This window comes from Coenobita brevimanus, chromosome 13, assembly GCF_032717465.1.
Source record: "Coenobita brevimanus isolate Jiangsu-jjx chromosome 13, ASM3271746v2, whole genome shotgun sequence".
Taxonomy (NCBI): Eukaryota; Metazoa; Arthropoda; class Malacostraca; order Decapoda; family Coenobitidae; genus Coenobita; species Coenobita brevimanus.
In genome coordinates, this window is record NC_136966.1 from 47,139,688 (window position 1) to 47,155,561 (window position 15,874).

Genomic DNA, 15,874 nt, shown 5'->3' on the forward strand with positions numbered 1-15,874 from the left:
CACACACACACACACACACACACACACACACACACACACACACACACACACACACACACACACACACACACACACACACACACACACACACACACACACACACACACACACACACACACACACACACACACACACACACACACACACACACACACACACACACACACACACACACACACACACACACACACACACACACACACACACACACACACACACACACACACACACACACACACACACACACACACACACACACACACACACACACACACACACACACACACACACACACACACACACACACACATATATATATACATCACCTCTTTAGGCAATAACATCATGAGCTCAACGGAAGGTCAAACTATTAGCGTCCTACTAAAAGCAATGGAACTGTAAGAAAGTAGAGGAACTGAACCACTACGACGATGACGCAATTTCCATTTTTTTCTTGCTTTTTGTAGATAGTTTTATGTAGCTTTGAGGAGACTTTTCGAATGGGAGGGTGAAGTACAGCTTACGTTAATCTCTTCACTATTAGAGGTGATTCTTAACTTCAGTAAACCAGCATAGTGGTTTGTCTGGTTGGAAGCAGGTCATTGTGAAGAAGGTATTAAGGTACTATAGCAAAGACTGTCAAGTAACCGTTCAGTCATGCATTCATATTGGCCGAAAGAAACGTCGGTCATACTTGTGGATTCATTTCGTTTCCATCGTGTCTCAACTCACCTAAGAGTGCCACTGGGGACCTGGTTACAAACTGAATTCGTGGGTCATGTTCTAGGAGAAGGCTGTATCTTAAAAATTAAGAGTGCCCTTTACATACCTCATGCTCTCGACAGGCATTAATTTAACCTTTTTTTTTTTTTTTTTTTTTTTTTTTTTTTTTTTTTTTTTTTTATATAGAATAGTACTGATATTTTTAAAGTGCTGCACATTTTGGATGTTACACAGAGGCGTCGTAGTATATCATTATAATGCATCACATAATCCGACTTTCGAAACGTCTAGACAGACAGACATAAGGATAGATGGGCTGATAAATAAACTGACTGCATGATGTAAGGGGCAGCCACGACCAAAAAACTTCCAGGTGTTTTTTAACTTACTCGTAAACGACCCCTCGTCCCACGACACAACCACAGTCCCTGACTTTGCCGCATCTTTCTGTACTTCTCCATCTCGTGATCGACATTCTCCTCCTCCTCCTTCCATTACATACTCCCCAGCTTAATCTTTCCCCCTCGTTCTCGGACTCCATCTCCTCTTCCTTCCAGCCAACCCACGTGCAACTCCAGCAATATCTGGCTCCTCAGTAAACAACTCAGGTGACCAACTGGATAGGCGATGTTGGCGTATCTGTTACTACTCGACCTGAATTTCTCTCTCTCTCTCTCTCTCTCTCTCTCTCTCTCTCTCTCTCTCTCTCATTCGGTCGGTGACCCGTCGGGAAGTAATATCCCCATGGCGTCCGTCCTCTCGCCTGTCAGGAAAGTTCCTAATAATCACGGACGATGGAGCTGGGCCGTCATGAAGTGGCCATTTTTACCCCGGCTGGGAGGAGTTAGTACCCACTCTACCTACCTCAAGTGTAACACACACACACACACACACACACACACACACACACACACACACACACCGTATTTTTTTCACCCCAGTATATCACAGTACTATGCTGACTTTCATTGCTTTATTTTTACTGAATCCGGATGATTTTAAACAGCTCTCCCACCATCAAAGTACCATATTCAACCCGTGCTTTTGTCACTCCAGTAATCTTTAGAGGAAATTTTAACATTCTGTGGGTGATTACTTCTCTTTTATGTTCGTTTTGTTTTCACCTGATGGAACTAGGTCATTTTCACAACTGTAATACGAAGTCACTGTTGCCTGAAATTCAGTGGGCATTGGATATCATGTACGAATGAGTCTCCTAGGTCACCAGTCAAATAGATCCTTCGGTCTGACCACACATGTCCATTAACTGAAGAGCTGTCTAAGCGAGCCTGCTACGCAGCTTAAACACTCACTACTTTTGTCGCTCATGTGTATTATAAAACAATTACTAACTCCACAGTACGATGCTAACTAAATCTATACTTTTTATTCAGTCCTTCCTTATCCAGATTATCTGAAACACACCGTACTTTCGTCACTCAGGTTTAATATGGAGGAAGGCTTACGATTGTGTCTTTTATTTAATTACATATGCTATATTGAACTTGCTGGTGAATCTCTTGAGTGTGTGGAAGAGTTTTGTTATTTGGGAGACATGTTGTGTGCTGGAGGTGGGGCTGGAGCTAGCTCTGTGGCTAGGGTGAGAAGTGGTTGGAAGAAGTTCAGGAAGCTCTTGCCTCTCCTGACATTGAGAGGGCTCTTCCTACGTGCTAAGGGGTCTTCGTATGCAGCATGTGTTAGGAGTGTAATGCTGTATGGTAGTGAGACCTGGGCAGTGAAGGAGGAAGATATTCGCCGGCTCAGACATACAGAAATGACAATGATTAGGTGGATGTGCAGTGTGTCCCTGCGTCCAAGGCCTGGAGGGGCTGGGTTTACGATGGAAGAGTTGAGAGATAGGATGGGACTGAAGTGTATTGGTGTTGTGATGAGAGGTAGATTGAGGTGGTTTGGACATGTGGAGAGGATGGGAGATGATAATTGGGTGAGGAAGGTGAGAAGTGTTAATATTGGGGGTGGGGTTATGTGGGGTAGACCGAGAAAGACATGGGACGAGGTCATTAAGCGTGACCTTAGGGTTAAGGGACTGAACAGGGAGGCTGCAATGGATCGTGCAGCGTGGAGAGCCGCCATTAAGTGACCAAGGCCGACACATGCAAGAATGTTGGAGCCTTTAAAAACGAAACGAAACGAAACGAAAACGAAACGATATTGAGAAATTTTTATTCACCTCAAGAATGATCTGCGATGGATCATGAGAAGTAATTTTTCACGCCATACTTTAAACACTCCATTGTATTATTGATGACAGTTTTCAATAAAATCAGTACACATGTATCAGGTGGAATGTAGTAATGGGTATACAGCGCTGAATTTCCTCCCACTCCAAATGGTGGTCTCTTTTCTGTGTCTTATTCTCCGTTTGTTTTTGCACGTTCTCTGTCCCTCTAGCTTAACAATGTTTTCTGAATATTATTTTTCTAGTTTATTACCTTATAATGAACACTAGCTACCACGTACATTCCTTATATTGTAAATCAATTGACCATGGTAATCGATAACACAATTACTGATACAGTATACGTATAATGCTTAAATGGTAAGGGGCAACACTAATCCGCTTAGTTTTACATATCTGAGAAGAGACCAGAGTACCAGAGAATGTTATTTGGCTATAACTCGCGTCCTGTAGTTCAAATGTTGCTGTAGGCATGAAAATGTAAATTCCCAGATGTTATGAAGATTTTGGTGCGGAATACGCTCGTGTACGCCATTTCGTTTTTGAGTTACGACCAACGAAGAAAGGAATAAGAAATGAGAGATGAACAAGGAAGACTAGAATAGAAATTTTGCCACCAGACTTCGTGATTCCTGTTAAGGTTAGAGGGGCGTTGCTAGTAGCTTGATTGAAAATCTTTTAGTCGGTAGGATTATAGTTAGGCTTCGCCAGCTTTTTGATGCGCGCACTCTATGTACTTTATATACGGTAACACTGCACGTGATGTCAAATGAACTTGTGCCATCCCTACATAGCAGTAGTTGCTTCCTTACTTACTAGTGTTGCTCCTCACTCTTCTTATCCATGTCCTTTCCACCCCTCCCACACAATCTCCACCTCATTTTTCGTCCCACTACCTACATATCCTCCTCCTTCTCCCAACCCCCGCCCCCCCTCACGTTTGTACTCCTCTCCCCTGACGAGAATCGGTGCGATCAACGTGGTATTATGTAAATAATAATAAATTGCCACCAGCCGCGATAGTGAAGCTGGTATTGTTATCAGTTTGTGTGTGTGTGTGTGTGTGTGTGTGTGTGTGTGTGTGTGTGTGTTAGCACGATAGCTTCGCAACCGCTCAAGTATCATCACAAAATTGTGTAGTTGGGATGAAAATCTACGAGTTGGAAATTGGTGAGAGGAGGTCAAGGTCTGTGTGTCTGTTACAACGATATCTTCGCAACCGCTTAAGATATCAAAAAAATTTTACAGGTGTGTAGTAGGGATGAAAATCACCGACGAGTTCGAATTGCTGACGGTACACCAAGGTCAAGGTCATATATCGAGCCGCGCTAGATATGAATCGGCTCGTGGCTGGCGTGATTCCCCCTTGGGGGGTCTCTGGTGTAAGATTTTTATTACTATATTAATTTATCTTTGATAGCCTAAGTCGGTTAGAGTAAGCCTAAGTTCCTTTACCCTGTTAAGATTTTTTACTTTTGTTTTAATGTGCATAATACTAATCTCAATAAATTATTTCAAATTCAGATTCAGGTCCCGCCTGACTTGTGCATTCCTCGCCTCCATCCCCTTCTCTCCCACCCGTCCTCTGCTTCTCCCATTCCTCTCACAATATATCCAGTCCATCCCACCTGCCCTCAGCCCAATTTCCTACATTCCACCCAGTCTTCCGACCCTCCCACCCTTCCTTTTTTCCATCCACCTTTCTGCCTCTTACTCTATCCCCTCCCCCCCTAACCTCCACTTGTATCCACCCCTCCCGTCTGTTCTTCCATTCGTCCTCCCTCCCCTCTGCCCCTCTCCCCCTCCATCAGTTTCTATCCGTCTTTTGCCTTTCTCCCAGTATTGTATACTCATTTTTCCCGTTTCTTCTCCCACCCCTCCCTCTGCTTATTCTCACCTCTCTCGCTTAGTCTACTTCCCACCACTTCTCTCCCTCACTTCTTTCTTCCCATTAACCTCCCTCCTTCCCAACTCCCTCGAACTTAGCCCTTCCTTTCCTCACACCACTCCCACTCCTCCTCCTACACACCCTTTTCCTCCCATCTACCCCATCTCTCCTCTAGCTTTATAATCCATCTCTTCCCTACTCCTTCTCGCACACCATTTTTCCTCCCTTCCACTTGTCTCTTTCCACTTCCCTACCCGCTCCTCCCCCTCAGTTTCCCTCCTTCTTCCCTTTCCGCGACAAGATCCCATTCCTATCTCCTATCGCTTTCTTACAGTTAATCTCGTCTTCTTCCTCCCACCTCCCTCCCACTTCCCTCCCCCCTCTCCTGCTACATAATCCCACCCTTCCCGCCGCCACTCCTCTTTCCGCGCATCCCATTTTCTTACTCATTAGACGTGACGACACCTCCTTTGCTTGGGAATTCTTAGCCACCAACTTCTTCAAGTGTTAAGAGCGCCTCGGCTCCCAAACTTTATGCAACTCCCACCCACCTTAATGGCCTTGCCTAGGAAGACTGATATCCCATACTAGCTCCTTCCCTCTCTGGATTTTACTTGAGTTTCTTTTTTTCATTTCCATTTATCTTTCGTCCCCCGCTCCATCCGGCTTGCTGCATAGTGAGGGTTTATGCGCAAGAGGAGAATGATGAGACCTCGGCGTGAATTCTCATCTTGGGAGGATTTCTAGCACTTCTTTCTCATCACATTATTATTGCATATAGCACATTAATACTATCTTGTGTGTCATTTATGGAATAAGTGTAAATATTAAAAAGATATAAACAGGAGAACATAGAAAAAGGAAGTGTAATATTCTGGATAAATCGTTAAGAAAGAGATCCTAAGAATGATACAGAAGACTCCAAAAATTAAGAGGATACAAGGTTTTATCTTCCCTTACTCTTTCTCCTTTCCTCTGCCTCTATCCCCATTCATCCCTTGCCCCCCCCATCATCTGCCTATCCCTATCAATCCCCTGTCCTTCTTCACTCCCTGTCCCTCCTTACTCCCTCTTCCACGCTTACTTCTCTACTCCCTCCCCCATTACCCCATGTATCCCTTACCGCCTTTATCCTTGTGCTTGTGTACTTCTGGCCTGTTCACTCTTTTCTCCCTCAGTTTCTTCCCATAAGTCCTTGTGCTCCTTCTGCCCTGTCCCCTATTACCTCCCTGTCCTCCCTTAGCAGTCCCTCTAACCCCTCATCTTTTCTCCCCTTACCCCATTCTGTCCTTCCTTACTCCCTTTCATCCCCCATTACCCCATCCTCCTCCTCTTACCTCTTATTATCCCCCCTTACCCCCACCTGTGCCTACTTATTCCATCCTGTTCCCTTTTACGCCTTGCCATCTCTGCTTCACCTAGTGTTCCTCCTGTCTTCCTTTATCCTTCCATAATTTTTTCCATCGGATGTTGTATTTGTCTAGGTTTATTCTTGCTACCTCCATACAATTCTGTTGACCTTAGAGTAACCATTTATAGTGACGGGCTTAGAAATAGTCTTCATTGTTCCATAAAGAACGCGATCCCCCATCCCCAACTAATTAAACTTCTCTGAAGGAAGCAAGAATATATTTTGAAATACATCACCAGATTCCCTATCAATACCCTCGTAAGCTTCTCAATCCTAGAATCAGTGAATCTTTAAAATTCTGTATCTATTCTACCACTTTATTTAGATCAGGGTCTAAACTGCTCGTGCCTGCTTGTCCTAATTGTGATGACTAACACACACACTTGTTTCTGACTACATGCACCCACCCGTTTACCGCACTGACAAGCCCCCTCCCATGATTTTTTTTTTTTTCCTCTTGGACCTTTTTTTCTCCTTGATCCTCTTATCTCACTGGGCCTATTATTCCACACAAACATTTCCATAAGGACCTATTTGCGACCATGGATTTATCTGTACCCATGGACCTATTTTTCCCATGGACCTATACTTTTCCTGACACCTTTTAGCCATTGGCCAGTTTTCCCCGTCAACCCGTGTTCCCATCGCCCTATTTTCCTTCCAAGGCCGCATTTTCCCTTTGGACCCATTTTTTCTGTCGAACTGTTTTCTTCCTTGCACGTATTTTCCCCATGGACCTAAATTATTCCATGGGCCTATTTTCCCCCCCGTAGAAAAACAGTGAATCTGCACATGATCTATTTTCTCCCAAGAATTGATTTCCCTTATAAACCTACTTTTACCCACTGGACCTATGTTCCTGCATGGACTCATTTTCCTAATGACGATTTCCATCAACTGACTCCCCTATGGGCCTGTTCCTATCAGAGACCTATTTACATCAATGACCTAATCCCCATGGACCAATTTATTCACTACCCACCCACCCCCTTCACCAATCCCATCCTCCCGTCTTACAACCTTGCTCATCCACCAACCCCACCCCTCTCCACCCAGCCCACCAAACCATCCACCCACCCAAACACCCATCCACCCCTTCCACCCTTTAGTCCGATGTCGTATAATTTTTTTCCTGTCTCCAGATGATTTTTGTTAACGTCAGGATGGACATACCAGGCTCGAGGGATTAAATATGGCTGTCATTAAATCCTTTACTCTAGGCGTTCCCCAGGTCGAGTACATTCGTCGAGAGGCAACAAGAATTAAGCCAAAAAAAAAAAAACATGGACTGAAGGGGTGCACCGATTCAGTCCGCTCTGGTCCAGTTTCATGGCAGCTGTGGGTGGCGATACGAGGAGGTTCGTATATTGCACCCCCTTATTATAAACCTCTCAGGATATTGCATTGAGGTTCAGTCTGCTGGTGTGGGAGTGGGAGTCAGAGTGGCTTCCCCATTCCTGCTGAACTGACGCAGACACTATAATGTGAGCACTATTATCGGAACATTATAAAGCGTCAAAAAAGGCATGGAAAGAAAGGAAAAAAAAAAAAAATTCAGTGAAAACGTTGGTCATACCGACTTGACTGTCCCCGTAACACAAGATTATTATTCGACACCATAAATTTTTATGCAAGGGTTGTGCAATGCATAGACCAACTTGTATTTGGCTAACATTAAAGAAAAACTCGTATTCCTTGTTCCCCATTGAGGCTAGCCAGAGTGATGTCTTTAGTAATTTAATTTCTGATGCCAACACACGATTTTCTTCGATTTACGAGGACCTCCTCGTGGTGAAGAGGGGAGGAGCGCTGTTATGTAACCCATCTTGTTCGAAAAGACGAATATAATCGTCTGAGGATGGAAACAATAGCGTGTTCAAGACATTCCTTCTGAAGGGCTTATGAATCAGAGAACGACGAAATACTGGACGCACTTTTACCGTGTTTCTATGCTATTCCTGAGAAGTTTGCTTAATGTCCTGGGTGAATTAGTCGAAAATAGTCGAAAAAATTAACAGTAAGAATTATGATAGTACTGTTGTTGCTCTTGTTTGTGTTTTCCGTGCTGATGTTGCTGTTGTTACTGATAATGAGGATGTTTATTATTATTATTATTATTATTATTATTATTATTATTATTATTATTATTATTATTATTATTATTATCATTATTATTATTATTATCATTATTATTAGTATTATTATTTTATTATTATTATTATTATTTTATTATTATTATTATTATTATTATTATTATTATTATTATTGTTGTTGTTGTTGCTATTGACAGTTGTTGTTGTTGTTCTAGCTGTCTTTGTTGTTTTTGTTGTTGTTGTTGATGTTGCGATTGGTAATGGTGTTTTCGTTTTTGTTATTAATATTGTTTACATTATTTTCAAATTATTTATTACTATTTCGTTTCATCGTAGTTTTAAAAAATGTCCATCATCATCATCATCATCGTAATTACTAATCTATTATTATTACTAATATATTAATCCTCGGTGTGAGTCATGTAATTTCACTATTCTTGTTCCATAACCTGCGATCCTCACAAAATGAGAGATTTATTTATGCCTTCCTGCGTCAGTGTGATACCGAGGGGAAAGAGGAAGGGAGGGAGGACTGAAGAGATTAGGAGGTAAGGATGAGAGGGGAATGGGGTAGGGGAGAGCAAACTTGTGATTACTTTCATCTTGTTTTATCTAAATTTAACTTCTCGGGGGTTAATAATAAGTATCTTTGAGCTATTAAAACAGTTGCAGGTTTGAGCTATTAAGAGAATAAAAATCATAAAAAAAACATTAATAAATTCGAATATCATGTGTGTCAATTTGTCAGTCTACCTGTCTAGTTTTCTGCCTACCAATCTCCATTTGTGTGGTTGTCTATCTACCCCTCTCTCCGTGTCTAACTGTCTGCCTCTTTTCCATCAATCTCTGTTCATGTATCTATTTATCTACATACCCGTATCGATCTATCCTTCTATCTATCTATCTGGCTGTTTGTCTCTATCTGTTCTTTCTAGCTGTCTGCCTGTCGACCTATCTTTCAGTGGTGGTTTGTCAATCCTAACATCGGATTCTGATGATGAAATTATTTGTTTTTTATATATTCTTTTGTGTTTTGAAAGAATTTGACTCCAGGATCGTTGCAAATTACTCCACCTCAAAAAAATAGTGTTTTCCCAATGTTCAACCAGTGTGAATCACCGTCTGCCATATATTAGTAAATCTCTGTACAGCGTATTTCAAAGAGAAAGAGTAATGGACGTAGGACTACTTAACCTCAGTGAACGGGCTGTCATGCCTGTGCCTAGAGTTACACACACACACACACACACACCCACACCCACACCCACACACACACACACACACACACACACACACACACACACACACACACACACACACACACACACAAGATTATGTAAAAACTTGAAGACATTTTTTTACATTACGAATATGTCCTTCGGTGAACTTGGGATTATAGGCATCTTGAAGAAAACTTAAGGGGAATCGAGGGTGGCTGGAAAGGTTAAAAAAGGTTCAGGACTATTTTGAAAGGGGCTTTAGTAATGAATTTAGAAGATACATCAAATTCGGAAGACACTGATTCTTTTCAAGACACTGAATTTTAAAGACACATTAAATTTTGCATCATATATGATTTTTGAAGTCACATTATGAATATTGCTGCACATTTTGTATTGTGAAACACATTTTAAAGAGACATATTTAACTCTCAAGGTACAATGATTCTTCTTTTTAATTCTGAAGGCCTAATTCCGTGGTCTTCCCTGGATTACACGTCTGGAAAAAAATCTTGGACAGAATTTCCAATCCCTGCAGATTACCCTGTGCCAGCCTGGTCCTGATTGGCGGCCGTGGAGCGTGTGAGCCGATGGTGCGCGCTGATGATTCTAAAGTTCCAGGATCGAATTTTTGCCGGCGATAACTCTCTGGTCTGTTTAATATCCCTCATACCACCCAGCACTTCTCCAAGACTTGTTCCGTGCGCCTGGAAATGGCAGGAATAGAATAATGCAGGCTTCATCTTAATAGTGGCGTTAAATCTCAGGCTGAATAAAATCGTCTGACGTTAGGTGAAATGGATTGCTAGAGTTGCCCCAATCATGAAAGGGTTTGTGAGACCAGTACTAAAACTCAGGCCCCTATGACTGGGTCAGTTGAATGATATAGTCAGGCATTAGCCAGATATTTAAAAAAATGTCTCATCTTAATGAAGGAGTTAATATTTTGCAGACTTTATAAATAAGACTACGTCATTTGGCTCAGTCTCCGCTGAATAAAATCATCTGGCGTTAGCAAGATATAAGAAAAAGACGTCGTGGTGATGGAGAGCATCATGTACTGTATATCTCGCTGACGTCTATTCATAGTTTATTCTTTAGGCTAATGGCGATTTAATTGAACAAAGAGACTTCGTCGTAGAGGAAGTGTTAAAATCAACGTTCGACTAATTTACTTGGTAGCTTAATGTTCTCGCCTTGATCCTAATACTAATTATATTGTTATAAAAGTGCCTCTGAAATACGGGTGGGTAATGTGACATACCGTGGCCTTATTAAAGTCTTTGACGGAGCTTACACCAAGGGAAGGGGGTAATTAATCCTTTGATACCGTAACGCCTTTTTATACTATATCCCTGTTGCTGGAGCGTGTTCACTCTACTCTGACAAAAAATCTTAGCCTTTTTAAGCATGGCTGATGGCCACGTGTAGTTAGACTGGAGGGTGGGTCGATCTGACTAAAAATCAAGAAGGCTCATTCGTACCTTAAACCAAGGCTCATTGAATTTCATACAACCACGACTTGATATTCACTGTGTGATAGTGGACCAGTTGACTTATAACCAAAGTTCAATAAATTTCATGCAATCACGTCAGAATATTCAAGTTATGGGAGTGCACCAGTTCCGTCAAATGAAAACAAACGAGCTATACCGGACGTTTTACTTGTCTTGGGAGAGTATCCTAGTGGTGAAAGGACTGCGGTACCTTTTCAAGCCAATAACATATTTGTCTATTATATTTTTGTTGCACCCAAGTCTGCAAATAAGAGTGTTGCTCAAGAGGATAATGAAGGCCATAATTTATCTTTTCAGGTTCTAAAAGTCTTCAGGTTTAATGAAACCGTCAGGGAAATGCGAAAAAAAAAAAAAGATCACCTGTTCCAAAAGGTTTCATTGACTGAAATAGTCTAAATATAATACGGACTGACTGAAATAAGCGTCACAGTATACAAAGGGTCTACGTTTCTGTAATAACGAGAGTAATGTGGTGCCGAGTCGGTGTCTGTAGTGAATGATTTTTTAGAATATACTCTAACTGATGTGAAAAAGAGAGAGAGAGAGAGAGAGAGAACTCACGGAAAGGCTACAGGCAGACAGTCACATAGATGAGAAACAAACAGGCAGACAGATAGATGAGACATGTCAGAAAATGAAACGATCTGACCTGACATACGGAGTGGAAACTGGTGGCGTCAGAGGAGTCCTTAGAGATCTGCATTGAATCCACTGGAGTTGGACTAGTAATTATAGGCGTCCAGCAGTAAAGTGGAAAATGGATGAATGAATGAATGGATGGATGAACTGATAGGCAGCTAGACTGATACAGAGAGACTGATGGGTAGATTCAAAGAGATGGACGTGAAGATAGGCAGGTAGATAGAGACACAAACAGATGTATATATACGGTAAATATCGATAGATAGATAGACAGATAGATAGATAGATATAGATAGACAGATAGATAGATAGAGAGACGGATAGGCAGAAACATAGATAGATAGACAGACTGACTGAAAAATAGACTGTAACATACATGCAGAACATGCAGACAGATATATAGATAATTTAGGTAGACAAAAAATAAATCAGTAAACAGACAAATAGACAGACAGACAGACAGACAGACAAGAGAATAATTACGGGAAACATTATTCTCCTTCCTTGGCTTCATCTGAGACAGCGGGCTTCATTTCTGTGTGTGTGTGTGTGTGTGTGTGTGTGTGTGTGTGTGTGTGTGTGTGTGTGTGTGTGTGTGTGTGTGAAACTACCTATCTGTGTGTGTGTGTGTGTGTGTGTGTGTGTGTGTGTGTGTGTGTGTTTAGACAGACAGACAGACAGGCAGACTAACAAAAGACGGATTGATGAATGGATGGACTGAGACAGGGATGGTTACTGTAGGTAAATCTGAGGCACTGTTTGAATTTTAGCACTGACACTTCTTTTAGCCATTTAATTTTATAGTTTTGTGAAGAAACAGACAGAATGACAGACAATAAACTGATCAATAAATAGACAGAATGATAGAGCCCCTGATAGAAAAATGGATAAACAGATGGAAAAACAGGTGAAAATAAAGAGAAAGACGACGAAAGGACTGGAGGGAGGTGTGATGGCAAGGTAGATTGTTGGTTAAGGGGACAAATTTGCAGTTCACACACACACACACACACACACACACACACACACACACACACACACACACAATCGAAACTTATCCGCACTTACTTACGAACTCTGACCTTTCATTTTAGCGTTATTGCATAGATGTTTTTATTGGTTGCAGGGGCAATATGTCCGATTACGTCAACGCTGGTATTAACTGCTATCAGCGCGTGGCGATTATATATCGGTTAGTGAATGGCGGTGTAACTATCGTGGAAATTGTATAGTGTTTGTGGGAATGACAATGGTGTGAGAGGATATACCGGTATGTATTTGTGTGTGTGTGTGTTAGGGGACTGACTGAGCGTGCTTGTGTTTGATGGCTTGTGTATTTGTCTGTGTCTGTCTGTCTTTCTGTCAGCTTGTCTGTCTGGTTGTTTTTCTATCTGTCCAACTAACGTGTGTGACATGTCAATCATTTCCCTCTGTCCTTCATACATTTTCCAGCCCGGCAACATTTGCATGACATTTTCTGTCTCTTTTGTCTAACCAGTCTTCTGCATGTGCGTATCTGTCTGCTCGGCAGCAGCCCATTTTCTTTCTCTGTCTGTCATCCCTTTTTCTAGCACATGTTCGCAAGCTCATCAACCATTACTTGTCATTAATCTTTCTCATCTACCTGCCTTTCGTCTGCTTGTGTACATGTCTATCTGTAATTTCTCCTTTAAACCATCATATGTTTCCAAACCGGCCAGTGTTCATCTGTCATTTATCTGTCTCTTCACTCTGTCTGTCATCCTTATTTATATGTGTGTATCTGCCTACTAGTTTTCTGTCAATGTATGCCTGTCTGTCATCTATCTACCCATTATCTTCCTTTGCATCAGTCATATATATCTGTCATTTACCGGTTTTCTTTATCTACTAATGAGTGTCGATCTATATCAATGCCATTTATTTGCCTTCTGCCTGTCTGTCATCCTTCTGTCTGAGTATAACCAGCCAACAATTGCTCAAGCCAGAGAAGGTTGGCCCTTCACAAGGATAAAAATAAAAATGTATGAATGGAAGTACTGAAGCTTGAGGGGGACGGGAAGCCCTTTGTGTGTGTGTGTGTGTGTGTGAGAGAGAGAGAGAGAGAGAGAGAGAGAGAATGGGACCGTAAAGGAATAGTAGCAATATTGTACCGTATGCAATTCTATTTGCCCGTTCCATCTTTCTCGCATCTCCTCTGTGAACAGTTCATGACAGTATGAAAGAATAAATACAGATAGATAGCAATGAAAAAAAAAAAAGACGACATACTAGTGATACAACCTTCAGGTCACTTGTATATATATATATATATATATATATATATATATATATATATAATATTTTAGTGGTAGGTGGGGATGCTCACTATCCACTCACTCAATGTAGTGCTGCTCTCGGGTGTCTACCCTTTCCTCTCCTCCATCCTTCTTTCCTTCCATCCTCTTCTGTCTTCCTTTCCTTCATTTTTTCCTCGTCCTTCTGCCTACGGGTGACTTTACACTCTCTCTACCGTCTTTCTTTCCTTCATTCTTTCCTCTTCCTTCTGCCTGTTGATGACTTTACACTGAGTGACAAGCCAAATGGTTTCCTGTACACTCATCTTAAATGTCAGGACCAACTGCCTAGCCCCGGGCTCCTACGCTCCTCATGGGGCAATGCAGGACTGGATGATGGATGGGTGTATATACAGTATATAGATAGATAGATAGATAAAACATAGAAGACCATGTTATATAGCATATTTATCATGCTGAACACATCACAAAGTCACAGTGTTGTCCTCTTGTGGCCAAGGTCGTAATTTTTTGTCTTACTCTTTTTCCCTCCCCCCTCTGTTATTTTGGTTAGGATAGACTCTTCATACTAGAGACTTTGGGTATTGACCTCATCTGCTCTTTCATTACGAGGGGAATTTTAAGGACTGAATAAATTAGTCTGGAACTAGTGAAACTGGCTGTATTCTTAGTGGCGAATGAAGCTTTGTTGTTGCCAGTCTTTTGCTGTCTGTTTTGCTTATTACACCTCAACCTTGTCATTTATGGTAATTATAATGCTGTAATATAGACTTTTTTTTTTTCATCGATAACATACAATAAGATACTGAGGTGTAATATACAAAATAACTGAGGAAGGAAAAAGTGTTATAAAATCTCCGTAACCAATTAGAATGCAGTCTGTAACACGACACATTGACCCACAACACGATACTTTGGCCTGTTGCATTTTTCCTCGTCTACTACACGATACCTTGGCTTACTACACGATACCTTGGCCTGCTGCACGATACGTTGGCCTGTTGCACCATACCTTGGTCTACAGCACCATACCTTGGCCAACTGAACCATACCTTGGCCTATTGCACCATACCCTGGCCTACTGCACCATACCTTTGCCTACTGCACCATACCTTGGCCTTTTGACCTTGGTTGCGTATGAGATAAGGCGGCCACACGGGGATTAAGTGGGATTCCAGGGAAATACCTGGATTCCCTTGTAATAAGGAGCACACAGGTGTTGCTAAGGGCAGATGAGAGAGGGGAGTGGCGCTGCAAAATGAAGAAAGAAAAAAACAGATTGATAATGGATGTGGGGACAGATGAGTGGCGTTGGTAAGAAAAAAGAAGGCTTGTTGATAAGGGAACAGTGGGCACATGTGTGGTGTTCGTAAGAGAATAATGAAATAAAGAAGAGAAAACGGGGGGAAAATGTGAGTCGTTGCTAAGGGAGCAGAGGAGAGACGGGAGTCGTCGATATTTTGATATGCGTGGTAAAGTAAACACCGGAGAGGTAAGACTCGTTGCCAAGAGAGGTGGGACAAGTACGATGTATTGTTAAGGCAAGAGGGAAGAAATGATACGCCTTGGAGGTGAGAAATGACTGAAGTTGCTAAGGGTATTCCGTACAGTAAGAATAAATTTCCTCTCAGAAGGAAGAAGAAGAAGAAGAAAAAGAAGGCGAAAATGATGATGATGATGATGATGACAAAAAAAAAAAAAAAGAAGAAGGAAAAGAAGAAGAAAAAAGAAGAGGAGGAATGAGAAGAAGAAAGAAACCTTGCTACTGAGGAAGGCAGGTGAAATAAGAGGTGTTGCTAAGGGAAGCAAAAAAGAGAATAGTCGTTCTTAGGGGAAGAGGGGTGATAGAAGAAGCGGTGCTAGGGAAGTGAGAAGAAATAAGACTCGTTGCCAGATGAAACGGA